The sequence below is a fragment of the Dermacentor andersoni genome, chromosome 8 (genome assembly GCF_023375885.2).
Source record: "Dermacentor andersoni chromosome 8, qqDerAnde1_hic_scaffold, whole genome shotgun sequence".
NCBI lineage: Eukaryota > Metazoa > Arthropoda > Arachnida > Ixodida > Ixodidae > Dermacentor > Dermacentor andersoni.
Genome location: NC_092821.1, coordinates 43725299 through 43745701, shown reverse-complemented (window position 1 = coordinate 43745701; position 20403 = coordinate 43725299). Strand labels below are relative to the sequence as shown.

Genomic DNA, 20403 nt, shown 5'->3' with positions numbered 1-20403 from the left:
GAGAGCTGTGCCACTGCTCACGAATCCTCCGCCGTACCTCTACCACGGAAGCCACAATGGGGAGACAACGCAACAGTGCGTTACCCGTCTCCTGCGTTTTAAGAAGACTAGCAACCTCCCGCACCGCTACCGGCTCTATCAAATCCGCCTCAAGTGAGCTTCCTATTTTCCCGTGGCGACCACTTAGTATCCAGACCGACACATACCACCGCAGTCGCTTACACTCCACCCGAATCGACTGGTATTCGTGGCCTAGATCTGAATATACTACAGCCGTCAGCATTGCCTTTGTGGCTGGAGAGACGCATGCCATTGCCCCTCTTTCGAGGGAGATACCAGGGAAACACCAAGGTGAGTCTGGTTCACCATCTAACAGATGCACTGCACCTCATCACGGCACTATAGTCTTTCCCGCAGAGCCCTTGCCTTCTGTATCCACTCACAGTGCAAATGCATTGTCTCAGCTCACACGCCTCAAAGACATTGTCTTGAAGTTCGCCTACAGAGATTTCTTCTGAATCTACGCTACTTGGGGTCGGAAAACTCGTGCCGAGGGTAGCCAAGAGTCCACTGCTTCCCTACTATCCACTGAATCTTCCAGAGGTGCCAGACAGGACGCTGCAAATACACACCTCGTGAAGCGCCCGAAATCGCCAACGAACCTATCTTTACACGTCCGACTAATATTCAGACAACGAGGAGACGCTAAGATAGATCGAGGAAACCCGGTTCCTTCGTCGGGAGCTTGCTACCTTGTCCGTAACATCAGCAGGTACTAGATTTCATACTGCTGTCATGCACCTCGGAATCAGCCATTCATTGTCAAGCTCAAATTTGGGTGATGCTATTGCTACGGAACAATATGTGCGATCACGAAAAGGCAAGCAGTGTGAAGACGACGACGACGATCAGAAGTTAGCGCGGGCTATTGCCTATTGGCCAAGCGCAGCGTATTTTCTTGTAAATATACTTGTACATAGCTTTTCGTCTGCGTCTTCCTACGTAACATATCTGGTGGAGGTGGACGTTCCCTGTACCTCGTCGCGGAGCTTCGCAGTGGACGGTACGTCGAGCCTTCCTTCATGGCTCCCGGCGACGGCAACAAGACTCCGCCGGCTCCGACACCTGCTGCCACTTCGACGACCTACATCACTCTCCCCGCTCTTCGTGATCCTGGCGTATTCTCGGGCAAAGATGGTGAAGACGTCGATGACTGGATCAGCCTGTATCAACACGTCAGCCGCAATAACCGATGGGACCCTACTATTATGCTCGCCAACGTAGTCTTTTACCTCGGTGGCACACCTAGAGTTTGGTATCGCACGCACGAAGATGAGCTCACCAGTTAGGATTCACTTAAGACACAGTTTCGAGACTTGTTCGGCAACCCCTACGGTCACTAATTTGCCGTGCAGAAGGCGCTTTCCGGCCATGTGCAGACGTCAACAGAGCCCTATGTCCCATACATTCAGGACGTCTTTGCTCTGTGCCGCAAAGTTGACACCCACATGACTGAGTCAGACAAGGTTGCCCACATCCTCAAAGGCATTGCCGATGACGCCTTCAACTTGCTCGTTTGCAACAACGTAGCGACGGTGGATGCTGTTATAGAAGAGTGCCGCCGCCTGGAACTCGGTAAAAGCCGATGTATTGACCCGCAGTTTGCCCGTCTGCCCAACACCCCAGCGACATCTTCCTGTGCCGACACTCCTCGTCCCAACAACACTGCCGATGTTACCAGGATCGACCGGCGTGAGATCGAGGCCGCCTATCCGGCTGCCTTCGACTCCAGTCCCACCAACACATCTGCAGTCACGGTATCACTGATCCAGGCAGTTGTCCGCCAAGAGTTCGAAAACATGGGTCTTCACACCATCTGCTCGGCCCATCGTCCTGATACCCATCCGGCTTCTTCGATCCCGCCCCGTCCCACATCTTCTTACCCACCACGTTTCCGCAACCCATCTGAATGGCCCACTGCTGACGACAAACCCATTTGTTTCCACTGCCATCGAATCGGGCACATTTCTCGGCACTGTCGAAGTCGCTGGAGTTCCCCGACCCGGTCTACTTATACTGCCTATTCTCGCCCCACCCCCCCGGTGGCCCTTCTCGTCCCTATGCTGCCCACTCAGATAATGCCGCCACCGATTCTCCTGCTCCGAGCCGCCCTTATTCTCGTTCGCCTTCGCCTCAACGACGACAATCTCGCTCCCCCCAGCCCCGTCGCTCCTATTCGCCGACTCCCTTCGGACGCAGCTCCCAGCCGGAAAACTAGACGATGCAGCGCCTCGAGGTGACGCTGCATTGTTCCCCACGCCGCCAAATCCTCTACTGACGTCGCCCACTCATCTGAACCTTCTTTACGTGCAAGTCGACGGTGTTTCTGTGTCTGCACTCATAGACATTGGGGCGCATTTGTCCGTAATGAGCGCTGACCTTCGTAACCGGCTCAAGAAAATTATCACGCCCGCCACGACGCCTATTGTCCGTGTCGCCGATGGCGGAACAGCCCCCGTAATTGGTATCTGTACCACCCGCGTCTCCTTCGCCGATCGCTCAACAATCGTGCTATTCACAGTCATCACCCACTGTCCCCACGACATCATCCTCGGCTTAGACTTTCTCTCCGCACATTCTGCTCTCATCGATTGTTCCACCAGTACTCTCCGCCTTCACCTGCCTGTTCTGGATCCTGCTGAACCACACCCCAGTCGCCTCAGTTCCGTCGACTTCGTTCGCTTGCCACCTACGGCACTGACCTACGTTGACCTAGTGTCATCCCCACCAGTCCCCGATGGTAACTACATCGCGGCTCCTATGAAAGACGTCCTCCATGCACACGGGATCACAGTACCTCATACAGTTTTATCTATTACGGCGAATTGCGTCTGCCTGCCAGTGGTCAACTTTGGCTTGACGACACAAGTGCTGCCACGCGGGATGTCTCTGGCCCAGCTTTGCTCATTCGAGGATCACTGAGTAGCATCCATTACAGTAGACGACACTTCATCCGATACTCCTCTACCATCGCAGTCGGCAAATCGTACCATCGCTGAGTTAGAGAAAATGATCGCGCCCGACTTGCCGTCCTAGCACGCTCGTGAGCTCTACCGCGTTCTGTTTTCCTACCACGATATTTTTTACTTTAACGATCGTCCTTTGGCGCCCAAACTACAGCTGTGAAACATCGCACTAATACCGGCCATGCCCCTCCTATTCATCGCCGCCCGTATCGAGTGCCACCAGCTGAGCGTCAAGTTATTCACGCAGAAGTTCGCAAAACGCTTGCCAAAAACATTATTGAACCATCATATAGTCCACGGACGTCACCTGTTGTACTGGTCAAAAGAAGGATGGCTCATGGCGCTTTTGCGTGGACTAACGGCACCTTCACAGGGTTACCAAAAAGGACGTGTATCCCCTACCTCGGATTGATGACGCCCTTGACTGCCTCGCTATTTGCTCGCTATTTCTCCTCTAGTGACCTTCGCTCCGGCTACTGGCAGATTGCTGCGGACGATCTCGACTGCGAGAAGACTTCTTTTGTAACACCCGACGGTCTTTATCAATTCAAAGTGATGCCGTTCGGTCTATGTAACGCCCCTGCCACTTTTGAACGCATGATGGACTCCCGTCTTCACGGTTTCAAATGGTTCACGTGCATGTGCTACTTGGACGACGTTATCGTATTCTCTCCAACGTTCGCTACGCACCTCGAGCGCCTCTCAGCAGTCCTGGACGTTTTTCGTCGAGCCGGTCTGCAACTCAACGCATCGAAGTGTCAATTCGGCCGTCGCCAGATTACCGTCCTTGGACATCTCGTTGACGCGAACGGAATGCAACCAGATCCAGGCAAGATCCATGCTGTTGCGCACTTCCCTGTTCCGAAGTGTGTCAAGGATGTGCGGAGCTTCATCGGCCTTTGTTCGTACTTCCGCCGTTTCGTGAGAAATTTCGCCGCCATAGCACGACCACTAACCGAGCTTTTGAATAAAGACGCCCCTTTCCAGTGGGGCGATAACGAGGCCTCTGCATTCTCACATCTAATCGACATTCTCACAACGCCTCCCGTTCTGGCCCATTTCGATCCTTCTGCGCCTACCGATGTCCGTACATGCCAGCTGTCACGGAATTGGCGCAGTACTGGCACAACGCCAGCGTGGCCACGACCATGTTATCGCTTACGCCAGCAGGCTCCTCTCACCCGCGGAGCGCAACTATTCCATCACTGAGCGTGAGTGTCTGGCCCTAGTTTGGGCGGTTGCGAAATTCCGCCCATACTTATATAGCCGACCCATTTCCGTTGTCACAGACAACCACGCGCTTTGCTGGTTATGCTCACTGAAAGATCCTACAGGAAGACTTGGTCACTGGGCCTTACGCCTCCAAGAATATTCGTATACTGTCACCTATAGATGTGGCCGACTACACAAGGACGCTGACTGTCTGTCTCGCTACCCAGTCGACGAGCCTGACGACGCCGACAGTAGTAGCGCCAACGGCATTTTCTCTGTGTCTGCCTTCGCTAACATCGCCGGTGAGCAGTACCAAGAGCTATCGCTGCGAGCACTTATCGAGCGTCTGCGCTCTACACCTACCGACGCATACGTTCGCCGATATGTCCTACAGGGCGGCATTCTGTATCGAAGGAACTTCCTTCCTGACGGCTCTGATCTTCTTCTTGTCGTGCCAAAACAGCTACGACAGACTGTGCTCTTGGAGATGCATGACGCACCCACTGCAGGACATCTTGGGGTAACCCGCACGTACGACCGCGTCCACCGCCGCTTCTATTGGCCTGGTCTCGCTCGCTCCGTGCGACGCTATGTTGGTGCCTGTGATACCTGCCAGCGTCGGAAAACACCTCAGGCACTACCTGCCGGTCATCTCTAACCGATCACCGTCCCTGTGGAACCGTTCTTTCGTGTTGGATTAGACCTGCTCGGTCCCTTTCCCACATCATCCTCTGGGAACAAATGGGTAGCCGTCGCGATTGATTACGCCACCCGATACGCTATCACTCGAGCACTCCCTACCAGTTGCGCCACTGACGTCGCGGACTTTCTCTTGTGTGACATTATCTTGCTTCATGACGCCCCGCGACAGCTGCTTACTGACCGTGGTCGAAACTTCCCCTCGAAAGTTATCGCTCCCATTGTGCGTTCCTGCTCCATTCAACACAAACTGAGTACCTCATACCATCCTCAAACCAATTGCCTGACAGAGCGGTTAAACCGTACTTTTACCGATATGCTGTCCAAGTACGTTTCCAAAGACCACCACGACTGGGACATTGCCCTTCCTTACGTAACATTTGCGTACAATTCTTCCCGGCACAAACACCGCCGGATTTTCTCCATTTTATCTACTGTACGGTCGCGAACCTACCTTGCCCCTAGACACGGCACTTCCTCCTGCTGCGATCTCAACAAGCCAGTATGCGCGCGACGCCATCGCCCTCGCCGACCATGCACGCCAGCTTGCCCGTGCTCGACTGACGGCCTCACAAACCATTCAGCAGTGTCAGTACAACGCCCGCCATCGCGACATACAGTGTTCGCCTGGTGCGCTCGTGCTCCTGTGGTCACCCTCTCGTCACGTCGCACTTTCAGAGAAGCTCCTTTCGCGATACACAGGGCCCTACCGCGTGCTGCGCCAGGTGACGCCTGTGACTTACGAAATTGCTCCTGTGGGTTCAACCTCGTCCTCTCCTCTGGCATCTAGTGATGTCGTGCATGTCAGTAGGCCCAAGGCCTACTACACTGCTTCCGAGTCCGATCTTTAGTCGCTCCGGGACGGCGCTTTTGCAGCCGGGGGTAGTGCTAAGGAACAATATGTGCGATCACGAAAAGGCGAGCAGTGTCAAGACGACGACGACGATTAAAAGCTAGCGCGGGCTGTTGACGCGGGTTTTTGAATATCGGCCACTGAAATTTTATTAAAACGCCATTCAGTGTCTCAGTGTTGAATAATCGTTAAGTCACCATTGAAAATTGATTGCGCCTAAACAGTTTCTTTTGTTTCTCTTGTTGAATTGTTGATGGGTTACCTTCGATGCGGCATTGGCATGATGATGTGGTAGTTCTGTTGACATGTTGAGTTATTTTAACCACAGCACTAGAAGTGCATTGTCGCCCAGTTTAGATGGTACTGAGACTTCAGAACTCACCACTGAAATATTATTGATATTTTGTTGGACTAGTGGATTTTTATTCATATAATATTACACTTGATTTGGTATGCACACTTGCATACCACGGTGCCTGCACATACCTTTCTGTAACACTAACAAAAGCAAAGGAGAGACTGAGCCATTTAAGGTACCATTATTTGTACTAAAGATGCAGGAACATGAACGCTTACTGTAATTAAGGTAAAAGTGCATGGAACTTGAAGACATAGGCTACTGCATGCAGCACTTTAACGGTGTAAATACATCTGAAGCAAACTCAATCTCAACAACCATTGTGGTCCTCTCTTGTTACTTATATTTACGACTAGAAGGCTAAGTGACTAAAAAGGCAAAGCTTAAGCATACCCTTGTAACAATTAAATTTGGACACTTGAACTCTTGAAGCTCGCTTGCATTTGTCAACACACACAAGACCTCCGAACACATTCAACTGAAATGTTTCACACACCAACAGGTTACAGGAGGATTACAGCAGGCTGGCAGAAGGAATAATAACAAATATACTGTAAACAAATGACTTCATGTAGATATATAAAAGCTTTAGCACGTGTCTTTCACCTCAATTAAAATCCAGTCAGGTACCGGAGTAGGCTTCACTGTTTCATTGAGCTTCTCGCGCTCGAGATACACATATATTCATGTGGCCCAATTATTCAATAATATCACTCAACCTCATCATTAATTGGCGAGACGTCATTTAGAAAGTTGGGCACGGTGAGAAACACTTGAATCGTGTGTTTTTGAACAGTCAGGTTAAATTTCTTGTGCAGTAAAGTTCTAAAGCTTTTGTGTACTGAGCACCGTGGCACAAGTGAAGAACTAACTGCACAGCCCTAGATTCCTTAGGTTAATTTGGGATACAGATTAGTTTATTGGTGACATTTCCTTAAATTAAGAAGCTTACTTTTAGTAAATTTTTATGGAATTGCACAGAGCTAATGAAAGCACTTCTTAGGGCCTTTTTCACTACATCCAGCAACTAAGTGGTACCTCTGTCAATGAAGAACTAAGTGAAGGCTAGCTAATACTTTCAGTAATATAAGTAAGAGAACAAATAGTTATTTACCACACAAAACTGATAGTAACATACCGCTAACACAATTCCCAATAGCGAAAAAAATGGTAACCTGCACTTGTAGCCTCCAAAAGCCGAGAAATGCTCGTTATAAAGCATGAGAAAAGGTGCGAATGACTCAACAGCCAGATCTGTGAGCTAGTGAAGACCGCAAAAAAACGCACATAAAAAACACTATTTATCTCATTTGCGAAGGTAAAATATAAATAAAATGCGACACGAACTTCGCTGTATAAATATATAAAGGTTGCATAGAAGTTGGGACAAAGTAGTAACTCAAAGAAAAGAAAGAGCTGCCACACCTGTGCTGAAAAAAAAAAATGAAACGAAAGCAATATACATGCGTATTTGAGGTACGACAAATCTTTCTTCAAGATGTACAAAATTAACACATGCCGTAACAGTATAAAAAAGCTTTCTGTGCCTGGAGAATGCAGCACACTACAAAGCAGCGTCACGAGAACTGAAAAGTAAAGCTTCGTCTCTTGAAAACTATGAATGCTTGCATACCTACAAACAGTTGTATGACATGCTATACCTTGCGTGGATAAAATTGATAAATCTTAGACACAAACACACTTATCGTCCCTTTTAGTCGCCGCCTCATGGGACTCCTTGAACTTGAACTACAAAAATGTGCAGCAATGTTAAAGACAAACGGAAGATGAGCACCCATAACCTTCTTGCAGAAATAAAGAATGCAAAGAGGTCCATGTATCAATTCTACGGAAGCTTCGGCGATTTGGTTAGGCTGATAAAAATTTTCACAAGAGAAAGGAAATCGCTCTGGTGAAAAGGTAGCCCATATTTTACAACTAAAAGGCAGAGCAACACCGAAGTAAGCCTTCACAACGTCAATGCGGCAGCTATCACAGCACAGAGAAGCACAGAAAAGAGTTTAAAATCGGACTTGATGGAGAGTGGCAACAGAAATCCGAGCTTCCTGGTTAATCAGCCGCAGTTCAATGGATGTCTCTTCGCTAGAAACGACGCGAAGCTGTTCTTGACGTACGACACGTTAGCACCGGGAGATTTGAAGCATGTGTAACCTGTGAGAAGGGAATGCGGACAGAAAATGAGACTATGGAGATGAAGAATAGTTCTGCGGAGACCCACAAGGTGGAGAGAAGTAATTAATAAAGGGAAAATCAGACATCCACCAGTTCGTAGCAATTGCTACAAAGGAAACCCATACGGGTTTCTCGAAAGGAAAGCCTCAGGCTTGAAGAAAAATTCGACTTCGCCCTGCCATCTTCCAGCCGCCAGGTTAGCTCAGATGGCAGAGCGGCTGCCCCGGAAAGGCGGTGGTCCCGGGTTCGAGTTCCAGACCAGGAGGAATTTTTATTCAACCCTAAGGATTTCCTTTCGATAAACCCATATTGGTTTCCTTTGTAGCAACTGCTACAAACTGGTGGATGTCTGATTTTCCCTTTATTAATTACATCTGTCAACCTTGCGGGTTCCGGCAGAACTACTATGTCATGCACGTCCTTGTGCGCATTGCACGCTAGCACCTGTGCAGTGAGCTGTCTTTATGCACGTGTCATTCCTCGCCACGCTTACGGCGCTCAAGCGCGGCGCTCAGATTGAGGCGTCAATGCACCGGCTGGCGCTCTTTTTGTTTCTGCAAGCAGCACTCATTCGGATCGGTCTATCTCAAAGAGGCAGCAGAGGACGGTAACGCGTTTGGGTTATCGCCTATTAAAAGCGCCCAGTACGCCTTCAACGGCAATGCACCACGTTTAATGAAGATGCGTACTGCGGTATGTCTGGCGGTGATCGGTGATAAGGCCGGCAGCTGTGTTCTCTACTGGCATTGCCACTACGCCTCTTTTCATTTGCGATGTGTTTTCGAGTAGCGTCATTGAGCCGGCGCAGTTAGCCGCTACGGCACAAAAGGTCATCGCTTTAACCACAAAGTATACGATGAGCCATTACGGAATCAAAACCTAATTTTGGTCCCCTACATACCAAAACGACGATGCGATTATGAAGCAGGCAGTAGTGGAGGACTCCGCATTAATTTTCATTCGTGTAAATTATTCACGTGCACCCAATGCGCAGTGCACCAGCGCTTTGCATTCCACCCCTCATGAATGCTGCGGCCGTGGCGTTAATCAAACCTACAACCTATTTCTGGGAAGCGTATTGACATAAGTACCGGAATAATGCGGCAGGTGCCAACATTGATTAGGCAATCTGCTAATACATTATCTTATAAAGAAACCGCATGGGTAATATTCATCGCAGGTATACTTTGACCATTCGCACATTTTAATCTGGTATGCATTAACAATGCTTTATTTACATTTTATTGCCGCTGTCAAGAAGCAGTATATTTCAAGGTCTGCGATGCATGAAAGATTTAAGTCAGAATGTGAGAACTCTTAAGCACACTCTTAAGCTGGCAGTGCCTGCCTAAATGCCCTGAAGAGCAGCGCGCCGGTCTCTTGTTCGAACGAGGTAAGAAGCGCTTGCAGGGCCCACGTGAGCCCCTGTGAAAGATGGAATGGACTGTGCGAAATTTTCACTGTGCATAGAAGCTGCTCCTTATGCTGCAAGTGTGTTGTCTTATACAATGTAATGTTTCCTTAGGTAAAGGTATTAGACAGGAACAAATAAAGCAATGCAATTTTGCGCACGTGGGGCGCCGCTGCCTCTTCATCGTCTTCTATTGTTTCAGTCGAAGAAGCAGCGACAGGAAGCGCTAATTTCGTCCGCTTTCGCTCCTGGGCGTTCGGTTTGCCCGAGAAAGTGAATGGTGTGCTTAGCATCTCACGCTCGTCGACGTTGAAATAAAAGAGGGGCTACGAGCCCAAAAAGGAAATTACTTACCTATGTGCTCAAATTCAGTTGCGGCTGGTTATTCGCCCTCTTTCCAATAGACGTTATGGATTCTGTCGCGCAAATAATGAAAACTACCAAGCTCGAACATCAGGCGAAGACCAGTAGCTGGGTCAATCAACTACTTCAACAGATAAGCGTTCCACTTATTTTCACCGAGCCATTTTACTAAAACGTGCGTCACCATGTCCAAAAAGAAAAGAGCAATACTTCCGCCAAAAATCACGCTACGCGAGCCACAATGCAATATTTTTTTTTGTACCAACGTATCGTTCAAAGCGTTGCCCGCACATGAACAAAATACACACATCCACCAGTTTTGCGAAATCGCTCATTTTAAGAACAATTAGACAATGGAACGAATTTTCTCAAGACGTAGTAAGCATAGCCGATAGCAGTGTCTGTTTCTTCATAGTTGTAACTTGTGCCGTTGTTATTATGATTTTTATCGACTTACTATTGCAATATTGTACTAAATGCGTTATTATCTGCTATCATTGGTATATTCTGCATTGTCTTTTCATATTATGTTGTAGCAATGTGTTTAAACTAGGTGGACTTTGTATAAGCACCTCCCCACCTCCCTGCAGCAATGCTATTACGGCATTCCATGAATTTTATAAATGAATAAGAAGACTTCAGCCGAGCAACCCAGTCGAAAACCGTTCACGGCGTCACTATCGTATTCAGTTATTAAAACTTTTCCAACAAAATATAGCAGCAGTGAAAAATTCGTAAAAGTTAGTGACAATTGTTTTTTTTCATAATAAACGTCATAAATTTTTACATTAGGTATATATAATGTTTTTTATAGGAAACATCATAAAATTTTACATGACAACCTAATTTGTATCGTAGACAGTAAATACTATGACCAATGAAACTTCAACTACTAATCTAACGGCACACTGTGCGCACTGTTGCAAACGTGTGCTCACAGCAAAGTCACGCATGCGCGCACCCAGTCGAACATTAGTTAGACGTTCATAGCATCACCGAGGAGTTAAAGTTATTACGAATTTATTTCTTTTTACAGAAAAAAAAAAGCTTTTTAAGATTGTTTGCAGCAACTTTGCAGATGACGCAGTGACAAGTAATGTATAACGCTTCCCCCACTTCTCTTTGGCCGTCTTTTATTTAACTGCACATAGAAGCAGCAGTGCCACGGCTGCTGATTTATCAGTAGATCTACTGATAATAAATATTGTTTGATAATTCACTGATAGGCGGTATAACCTACATATTTTTTGTATGTTCTATGAAAACCAAAGAAAAAGCTGCTACTTTTCCAGTACCGAGTGTATTTTAATTCCGTGCCACCTAGCAGAAGAAAAAAAAAGGCGCAGTGGCCCAGAGATGACGACGGTGGGCAGGCACATCCTGGATAAATTACGGATCCGCTACCACAAACAACACGGAGACAAACGGGAAATACCGAAAGAAGTCACGGCCAAATTCACGGTATCCCCACTACCCAAGAACATGCATCCTGTACAGCACGAGTACAGAACATAAAGCAGGGCAAACAACATGGCGAAGAACTACGGAAGAAACAAGGACGCGCTCTTTGTAGACGCTGCGCGTTACAAACTCAAACGCACCTTCGTTGAAGCTGTACTTAACCCCAACAGGCAATGCGGCACAAGCATGACTATAAACCCAACATGCTTCGAAACGGCGGAAAAAGCGGCTATAGGGTTAGCCATTGTACAAACCAACGCATACTATATAATCAGCGATTCCCAGACGGCAGTACGCAACTTCGCGAACAGCTGGATATCACCTAAGGCGCTAAACATACTCAGAAAAGGCAAAACAACAAGGAAAGAGAGATGCGTCCAAATCCTATGGATACCAGCTCAATAGGAGAGGACCACCCGAACGCGGCGACAAGGAACGTAGATCGAGGAATCACTTTTCGAGCTGCCACAAACGTGGACCCCTCGACAGGGTCCTCCGAATTATGGGAATCGGAAGACACAGCGACCAGGTTCAATACCATCACCAGCCATACATAGATGCAAAGATGTACGTATCCACCATCCCATCCACAACTCAGCAGATCACAAGTTGTCCAGTGGCGACAACTACAAACCAGATCATACAAGAGTCCGACGTTAACGTACACTATTTATCCAGACAAATACAAAACAAATAGATGCAAATCTTCTGGCACCAGAGCCAGGCTAGAACACATGCTATATGAATGCCAGGCGCTAATACACGACAATGAGAGCGCGACCTCTATCGACAGCCTCCGCGAACGATGGTTGGCCACACTGCTCAGCTCAAACCTCGAAGACCAACTCTGGGCAGTCCAGCGGGCCAAAAAAGCCACCGGGAGGCAATAACTCTTGACCGTAACGACGGCGGGTACCCCAGCCCACTCACTCGCCGGACGCGAATCGGTCTGATTGGAAATAAATTTTCTCACTCTCACTCAGAGATCGGCCCATTCTTGCGTTTCAAGATTCTGAAACCTGGCATTATCTATGTCTTATGAGGAAAGACAGGGAAAACGTAAGGCGGTGAATCGGTGGAAGTGAGGACACTACCGTATCCCACAAGTATGAAACCACAACCAATAACTCCTTTCCTTGGGGCACTTTGAGCAGCTACCCTGTGCTAAAGAGGAATAGGAACCCACACTTACTAGTTCTGCATAGAGCAGTCAGGTCGGCAGTTGCTGCTCGTGTAGTACACATGCCGCATGTGACAGGGCGCGTCACCCACTGTGTCGCATCAATTCGCAAATTAACCGGATAACCTCGGCATGCGTGTTTCATGTAGAGTTTACTAGAGCTCACCAACACTAAAGCTTTCAGGTACTAACAACCATCTGACGCCTTTGAATAAGCCATCGCCAGGTCATAGATGTTTTGAAATCCGTGCTTGATAATTTGTTTCGAAAACCCCGGATTTCTCAAAAGTACCGCCAAAATCTCGAGGTTGTTTCTGTACAATTTCTCAGAAGCTACAATACTACGGCAGATTACTTATTAAAATAAAAATAGAAATCGGGGGTTCAGAAACTGAGTGGAAGATTGAAATAAAAAAAACCTACTGGTCCCTTGAATGAGTAAAGGCAAGGCACAAAAGACCAGTACTGCAGAAGGATACCAACAACAGGACCGGCGCCCTTCCGGTCCTGTCGTCCGGACAGGCGCCTTGTTTTTGTCCTTCTCCAGAACTGCTCTTGTGCGCCTTGCCTTTACCCATTCAAGCATGAACCAACTAGCCCACGCAAGAGTTTTACTTTACTACTGGCTTCTATTGATTTTTCGACAAACATCTCTTACTATTTCGTGATGTCTCTTGGTAACACTGCATAGCAGAGCTGCAGGCTCGGAAGATGAAAGTTCGGCGGGGCTTAAGCAACAAGCATTTTATCGCGTGGTTCTTGTAAGCCGAAAGTCGGGAACAGCCGTTGAGAGAATGGTTAGCTGTCATAAGCCAGTGGATATAGAGCCCGCGGGCTCAAAGGGCGTTCATTGTTTGATGGCTAGTTTGACTAAAATATGTTTGCTTTAGAGGCAGAGGGCGCGGCGCCGGAAATTCAAACTCCTGTCAGGTGTATTTCTATGACCTGTGCGTGTTTGCCTCCCACGGTTCGCACAGCGCGCCCGACGCCCAAACGTAGCGTCTCCAAGTGTCAGCGCCGGCCTTATCACCATCAGCTGCGTTGCCGCCGTGTCTACTTTTGGGAAACTTCACATGCAAGCAGTCACCATGTTTACAAGTGAACTTCGCATTCTCGTGCTCCCTGAAAAGTGCGAATTTTCGTTCCTAACTATAGATATGCCTTCTGGTGTACATTAAACCGATGATGTAATTTCTGCGCTGGCGAACGAACGTTAAAACATTATGAAATTAGTGGTTCAACGTCCCAATTTCAACGTAGCGCAACCAGCTACGAAAAGGGGCCGGTCCCCAACACAAGTCTCTCCAGTGCCGTCGCGGCTTCATCAAGGGTCGCCTCTTTTCACGCGAGGGAGCCCTTGATGGCGCAGAACGTGATGTCGGCTGCGTACAGGGCGTAACCTAGGTCCGGGATCTTCCGCAGCTCTTTGGGCAGCGCTTGCATCGCGACGTTGAAGAGAATCGGGGAGACTGTCGCTCCTTGCGCGTTCCTTTGTTCGCCACGTCGATCGTATCCGATCGAGTGTGGCCTGTTTCGATGGCTGCCGTCCGGCCCGTGAGGAACGATTTGAAGTAATTAAAGATGCGCTCCCCGCAGCTGATGTCATTGGGAATGGCCTTCGGAATGGCCTCGTGAGAGATCTTATCGGAGGCCCCTTTCAGGTCGAGTGCGAGCAGGAGGTGTTCTCTTGCCTTCGGGGTGCCCTTGAGAACATCTTCGCTTAGGATTAGGAAAGCATCTTGCGGAGAAAGTCCCGGCCTGAAGCCAAACTTGGCATGCGGGAAGAGGTCTCCGTCCTCTGTGTAGTGTTGGAGGCGGGAAGTTGCAAAGTGGGGTATAAAACACTCGGCAGCAGCTGAATGACCGCGCTCTCCATATACAATCTCTGCTGCAGTGTTTGCGGAGTTTCTGAGAAGTTAGTTCAAATACACTTAAGGTTCTGCGCATTTTTTCTCCTTTATTCCTTTAGATCCTTCTCGCAAAGCACATTAGAGTTGCTGCTATGGACGCCTTTCCATACCAGCGCCAGTGGCGGACATCAAAATGACTAGGCTTTTGAGTAAATAAAACATTATGACAGAAATCAACGAGGATGAATACGTCAACGCGAATCATTTATTTCCCAAGCGTGGGGCAAATTCAAGACTAACACACGTACTCATAGAAACGCTCGCTTGAGGACTAACACATACACGAGCCGTGACAGCCTGCCGACGTAGGCTTGGAACCAGCAGCCATCGCAGACGCTATAGAACGCACCAAATTCCTGTTCGCTGAGGTGCTTTTGAAAACAAACCTCCCCGGTCCGCAAGTGCCGGTCCTTTAATGGGCGCCGTTTCCGTTCGGCGGCCGTCCACTTGGCGTGTGGCTGCATTACGGTCCCGCGTCGCTTCTCTTCTTGTTCGGGCTGTCTGTTGCGGTGCTGTAAGCCTTGCCCGCGCTACACGGCCACGCGTCTCATCGACCCGTCGCTTCGGATCCTACGTCGCCAACGTCGCCGCTTATGTGTGCATCGTATACATCTGTCGTCTATGGAAAGCCTTTTCATTTTTACGGTCCTTTTCTAACGGGTACTTTAGAGGGCGCATTGCTGTACCTGCAGCTAGGAGCTTTACGGGCAACCGCGGCTGTGGATGCATTTTGATCGAGCGACCGTGGCGCAAAATAAGGCACCTAGCTCACCTGAGCTACGTCTATTTGTGGTGCGTATGCACATACCAGCGAATAAAGCCAGGAGGCGGCCAGTCAGTAGCCGCAAGGGAGCGCGACGCTCAGGGCTGCGCGCACATAGGTGACAAGTTCTGCGACCTACCTTGGCAGGTTTGCCTTTAAACGTGGCTGTGACTTTGCAAAGAAATGGTTCGCATTTAAAAACAGCAGAAAAAAATGAAGTTTTCCACCAAAGGAAACCATACTCGCAACATCCGTGTTGCATGTCCGATGGTCTAGCAGTTTATCAACAATGACAACTGCCCCACTGTCTAGCAAGGTGAGTTGTACCTTGTTATGAAAGGCGCATGACGTTGTGCGTGTGAGCGCGGCGGCAACTATTTAGGCCGATTTCATCAGCGCACACCAGGCGTGACTCGTTGCGCGTAGTCTTCAGTGACAAATTTCAAGCATCACTTCTGGAGCTCATCAAATTTTTTTACTTTCTGCATGGCATAGGAGAAAAAAAGAGGCCCAGCCAGACAAGTAACCTAACGTGTAAACCAGGTGGCTATACTGCACTGGATAAGGGATTATGCATTTCTGCAGGAGATGTGCATATTTTTTTTTTTACCTGTGAGCTAAGACATAACTATAGTGAGGAGAAGCGATGATGCCTTTTTACCGCGTTTCAATCACAATAAAAATAGAGCCCCTGGTGCTCATCGAGCAAAACCGTGTATTGAAGTTTTCAAGGGCACATCTTACCCTTACCATAAACATCGCCCTCTTACCTTTGTTGACTTTGAATGTTAGAACTCCACATTGTTGTTTCTTGTCCCAGAACTGCAGTATGTATGTGTTGATGGAATCTGAAAGTATAGGTAATGCTGAGAGGCTTTACGAGGGCGTAGTATTCTGGAAATTTTGTTATGGCGGTATTATACATGGGTTGCACCACATATTTTTACCCGCATGAATAAGATACATGGCCTTTAATATTTTTAGCAGATAACCATAGCTGACAAAGCCCACGCTCAAGGTGGAAATATTTTACCAGCATATTTCGCTACCCATAGCTTCGTATCATTTTAATTGTAGGCTCTGGATTTTCGGATCACTTTGTTCTCTTCTTTTAGTGCGTACTTTGTTTGCTCGGTTACGCCACCGAGCACAGCTAAAGACGAACAAGCGAACACGGACCGCAGCGGTGGATGCAAGTAGCGTGGAGGAAAGCGGAGGAGTAGGTGTGCAGCGGAACTATGAGGCGGAAAGCGGAAGGAGGTTATGGCGAAAGGGTCAGGAGACAGAAATGCACCGACAATTACGTTGTTTTCTAATGCGAAATCGGAGCGCAGTTTTATACATGTTTTCGTTTGGCGATATTTAGTCAGCCGTCGCACAGACCACCGTACCGAATGGCGCGACGCGCGGCGCTATACAGGGTGCTTCACGTAAATTGTGCCGAGGGTTTATGTGGTTAGCACCAGCTGAATAAAACCAACGGCACATGGTCTGCCGTCCTGTGGCACACGTCAGAGTGTTTTTTATATTCAGCTTAATCAGTTCATTAACTAAGATGAAATATGAAAAATGTTTAATGTTCACTTGAAGACGAAGTGCGTTTCGTCGTCGCGTGGTCGAGGGCGTTTAGAAATAAACGGTTCAATTTTTCTGCTGGCGTACCTGTTGCGCCGCGATTTTTTTCGGCGTTTAAAGAAAGCCCACGAGATATGAAATAAAATCACGTAACGGCGCTTGCGCGCTATCGTATTGCAGCGCTCTCAACCGTGCGTCTAGCCTATCGTTTATCAGGGACGACGGCGCTTCCTTTCCGTGTGCCACCGCCAAAGCTGCTGACGCACTGTGAAGCCCATTCCTAGATCCGCGGCCGCTCACTTCACCGCGGTCCGCACACACGGTTCTTTCCACGAACCGCGATTGAGAGCGCCGAAACTTGATAGCGCATAAGCGCCGTTACGTCGTTTCATTTCATATTTCGTGGTTCTTCTTTACACGCCGAAAGTTATCACTACGCTGCATGTACTATGGGCCAAAGAAGTAAACGGACCACGGCTTAGGTGGCCGGAGCGGCTGCGGGGCCACACCGGGACGCCGCTATCTGGCTCCGCGTGCTGACGACGAGAGTGCCCCAAGTGACGGCAAATTTCGCCCTCACTCTCACGCGTGGCCTCATCACGCTTGATAAATTTCGAGTGCACCGTTCGGTTGCTCTGCTGCTGGCGGTCAACGACGAAGGGGACCGTGCATCGCCGGTACTCCAGCTCATTGCGCTGTCGTGCAGTAGCGGGCAGCCGCAGGGAATCAAACGGCGGCACTGAGAAGGAACGAAGACCCGTCCTGATTGATGTTTTGCTTATATTCACCTTATATTTCATATCAATGCATATCGCTGGCGTACACAGCTCCTGAATTTCAGGCAACATCGCGCAAGTAGCCGCAACGGCGGCTACGGTGATGCGCGCTTTTGCACGTGTTGCTCTCGAATGTTTTCCATAAGTTCTACACTGTAAAAAAATTCCGTCATTATACCGAATAATTGGAAGTAAAAATACGGAACGTATGCCATATTTCAAAGATATGGCAAAAGCTCCCGTCAATATACGCAAAGTGCTCTCCGTTTTAAGTTTCACGGATATTTCACTGTAATAATACAGCGGCTATAAACTGTTTTGCACGAAATAGACATAACTGCGTATTTTTCTTATGTGATCATCCGTATTATTGCGAGGAAATTTAAGCTGTCTGCATGAGCGCTCGTACTCACAAAGTTTCAGCTAACAATATTTTATTGAACACGCAAACTATACGCATTATGAAGATAAGAACAAAATGTGAAAGCTCGCCTCTTTCCCAAAAGCTGCAAAAACAGATCGTATAAATGTATATACGCATCCTCTATTCCGGTCGAAGTTTGCCGCGCACACGGGCCTTGTAACGCTGATCATATGCGCAAATATATGCGTGTTTTTGCAATGTTCTCAAATTAAGCGCTTTGTTGTTAATAATACAGCATATATGTTTCAGTGAACTAAGGGCCGTAGGCATACGTGCCTATGTAAACAAACTTGCGGCACTCAAGTGCTGGTGTACTGGGAATGACATTAACGCCAAAAATTGTGCGCACTATAAATCAGTACTGAAACGCAGGGAGTGGTATAAAAGCCGTAACTGCGTTTATATTTAGCAACGAATGGTCTCGAAGAGAACTGGCGGCCTATAGATCCAAGTACAACGTACGGACGAAATTTTCAAATGTCGTAAGCAATGAACCCAAATCTGAAAAGGCTATAGACGACAGCGCGGATTGCAGTCACTGCGGCGGTGAGGTGACTATAGAACACGTATTTTGCCGCTGTCCTCGATACAGCGCGCACCGGCTGTCACTAGCGGCCGCGTTGGCACGTCTTGATGACAGGCCACTTTTGGAACAGTCAGTTTTGGAATGCCGACATGAACTGTCGTCGCAGCGAAAGTCAGTCAAGGCTTTGTTGGACTTTTTACGTGACAGTGGCCTATTATAAAGACTACCATGATCCCATTCCATCCCGTTTCATATATTTTTCACGCTTTTATTTTTGTCGCGCTCTTCTTTCCGTCTTTACTTCCCCTTTCCCTTCCCCTAGTGCAGGGTAGTAAACCGGAGGTTTTAGCTCTAGTTAACATTGCTGCTTTTCTCTCATTTGCATCTCTCTCTCTCTCTCTCTCACACACAGAAAAGGTTTTGCTGAACTGCAATGTGGTTGCTTTAACTCATTCCCATAATATTTCCAAGATATCTCCACTCTGTCACTAACTGCCCATTCATTGAGACACATCGATTACGCATAATCTTCACTGTTCATGTGTTAATTCTTGCGGTAAGATGTAATCGCAAACATTTGGCACTTCATCTTGAAACAAGACGAGTAAGCGCACATGTTCTTGTACGGCATGATAAAGACGCGAACATGCACCGACATGTGTGAAAACTATGGGGAGGTGACTGAAGATGAAGGACCTAGTACCGTGCTAGTACTGTGTGTACTGTCAGAAAGAAAAAAAAAGAAAAAAAGAAAGAACGCCTAGTGCCGAGTTTAACGATTCAGGCTTTATTTCTTTTTGGCCCAGAATGCAACGCCATTAGTTCCTTGTGCTTTATCCATTGTAAATGTTATGACACAACTCATTATTTACCCGTTCATTACATGCACCAAGCAGCCCAAATTAGCACTGTACTAGATCTTATTGACGTATCGCAGTGCATTCCTTTGCACTGCGTTACAACGCAGGGGTTTGCTATCCCCAGTAGGAAATGGTATGGTTGACCTGCCTGCCTTTCTGCTTTTTGTATTCTCTCTCCCTTTGTATAAAACGCACTACCTTGTGGGAGAGAAAGCGTTCGCCCCTTTTAGAATTCAATTATTTCTCCAGCAATTATTTTGCAATTATTTTGCTGTTGCAGTAACTAGAGCACAAATGCGAAAACCAAACCGATTCTGTTCTGTTCTCCGGGCTCACAGAGTGCGGCACCAGGGGGCAGCGTGCGCTGAGCTTCCGATGTAAAGAGTGGTATATGAAGCTGCACATGTATAGTCAGCCAGCATTTATCGTGTCGTGTAGTAAAAATGGTTAATTTACCATAAATATGTCTTGATTTGTACTAAAGACTGGAGCAAGGCCCCAAGGAAGAGAGATTGACGCATCGGGAGCGAAGAACAGAAGCGATGGATGGTTACGCTGCTTGGGTCTCGGCACGTTCGAATTGGCAAAGTTCCGAATTTGTCGCTGTGTGCTGTACGCTTGTGCGCTCGTCATGTGCGGTCCTCGCGCGGGATATTTGCGCTGAATGTCTTTCACTTCGTGTACAAAACTCTGCACGCTGTGGCATCGAAGAAATTGTCCTGTGTTTGGGTGCACATATGCGTTTGGACATGCGATAACCTGCTTGCTCTCAAAGGGTGTTCAACACTCTACGCGCGCTCGAAATTCGTTCAT

The 20403-nt window shown here is 48.0% G+C and overlaps 1 long non-coding RNA gene across 1 annotated transcript in view; it reads right to left on the bottom strand.

Moving 5' to 3' along the window:
• The window catches only part of LOC129383441 (uncharacterized), a 115538-nt gene that overhangs the window by 21974 nt on the left and 73161 nt on the right, over nucleotides 1-20403 (bottom strand). The window contains exon 4 of the long non-coding RNA XR_011889810.1: nucleotides 16200-16277. This is a non-coding gene — a long non-coding RNA (uncharacterized lncRNA). The remainder of the gene's footprint in view (nucleotides 1-16199; nucleotides 16278-20403) is intronic.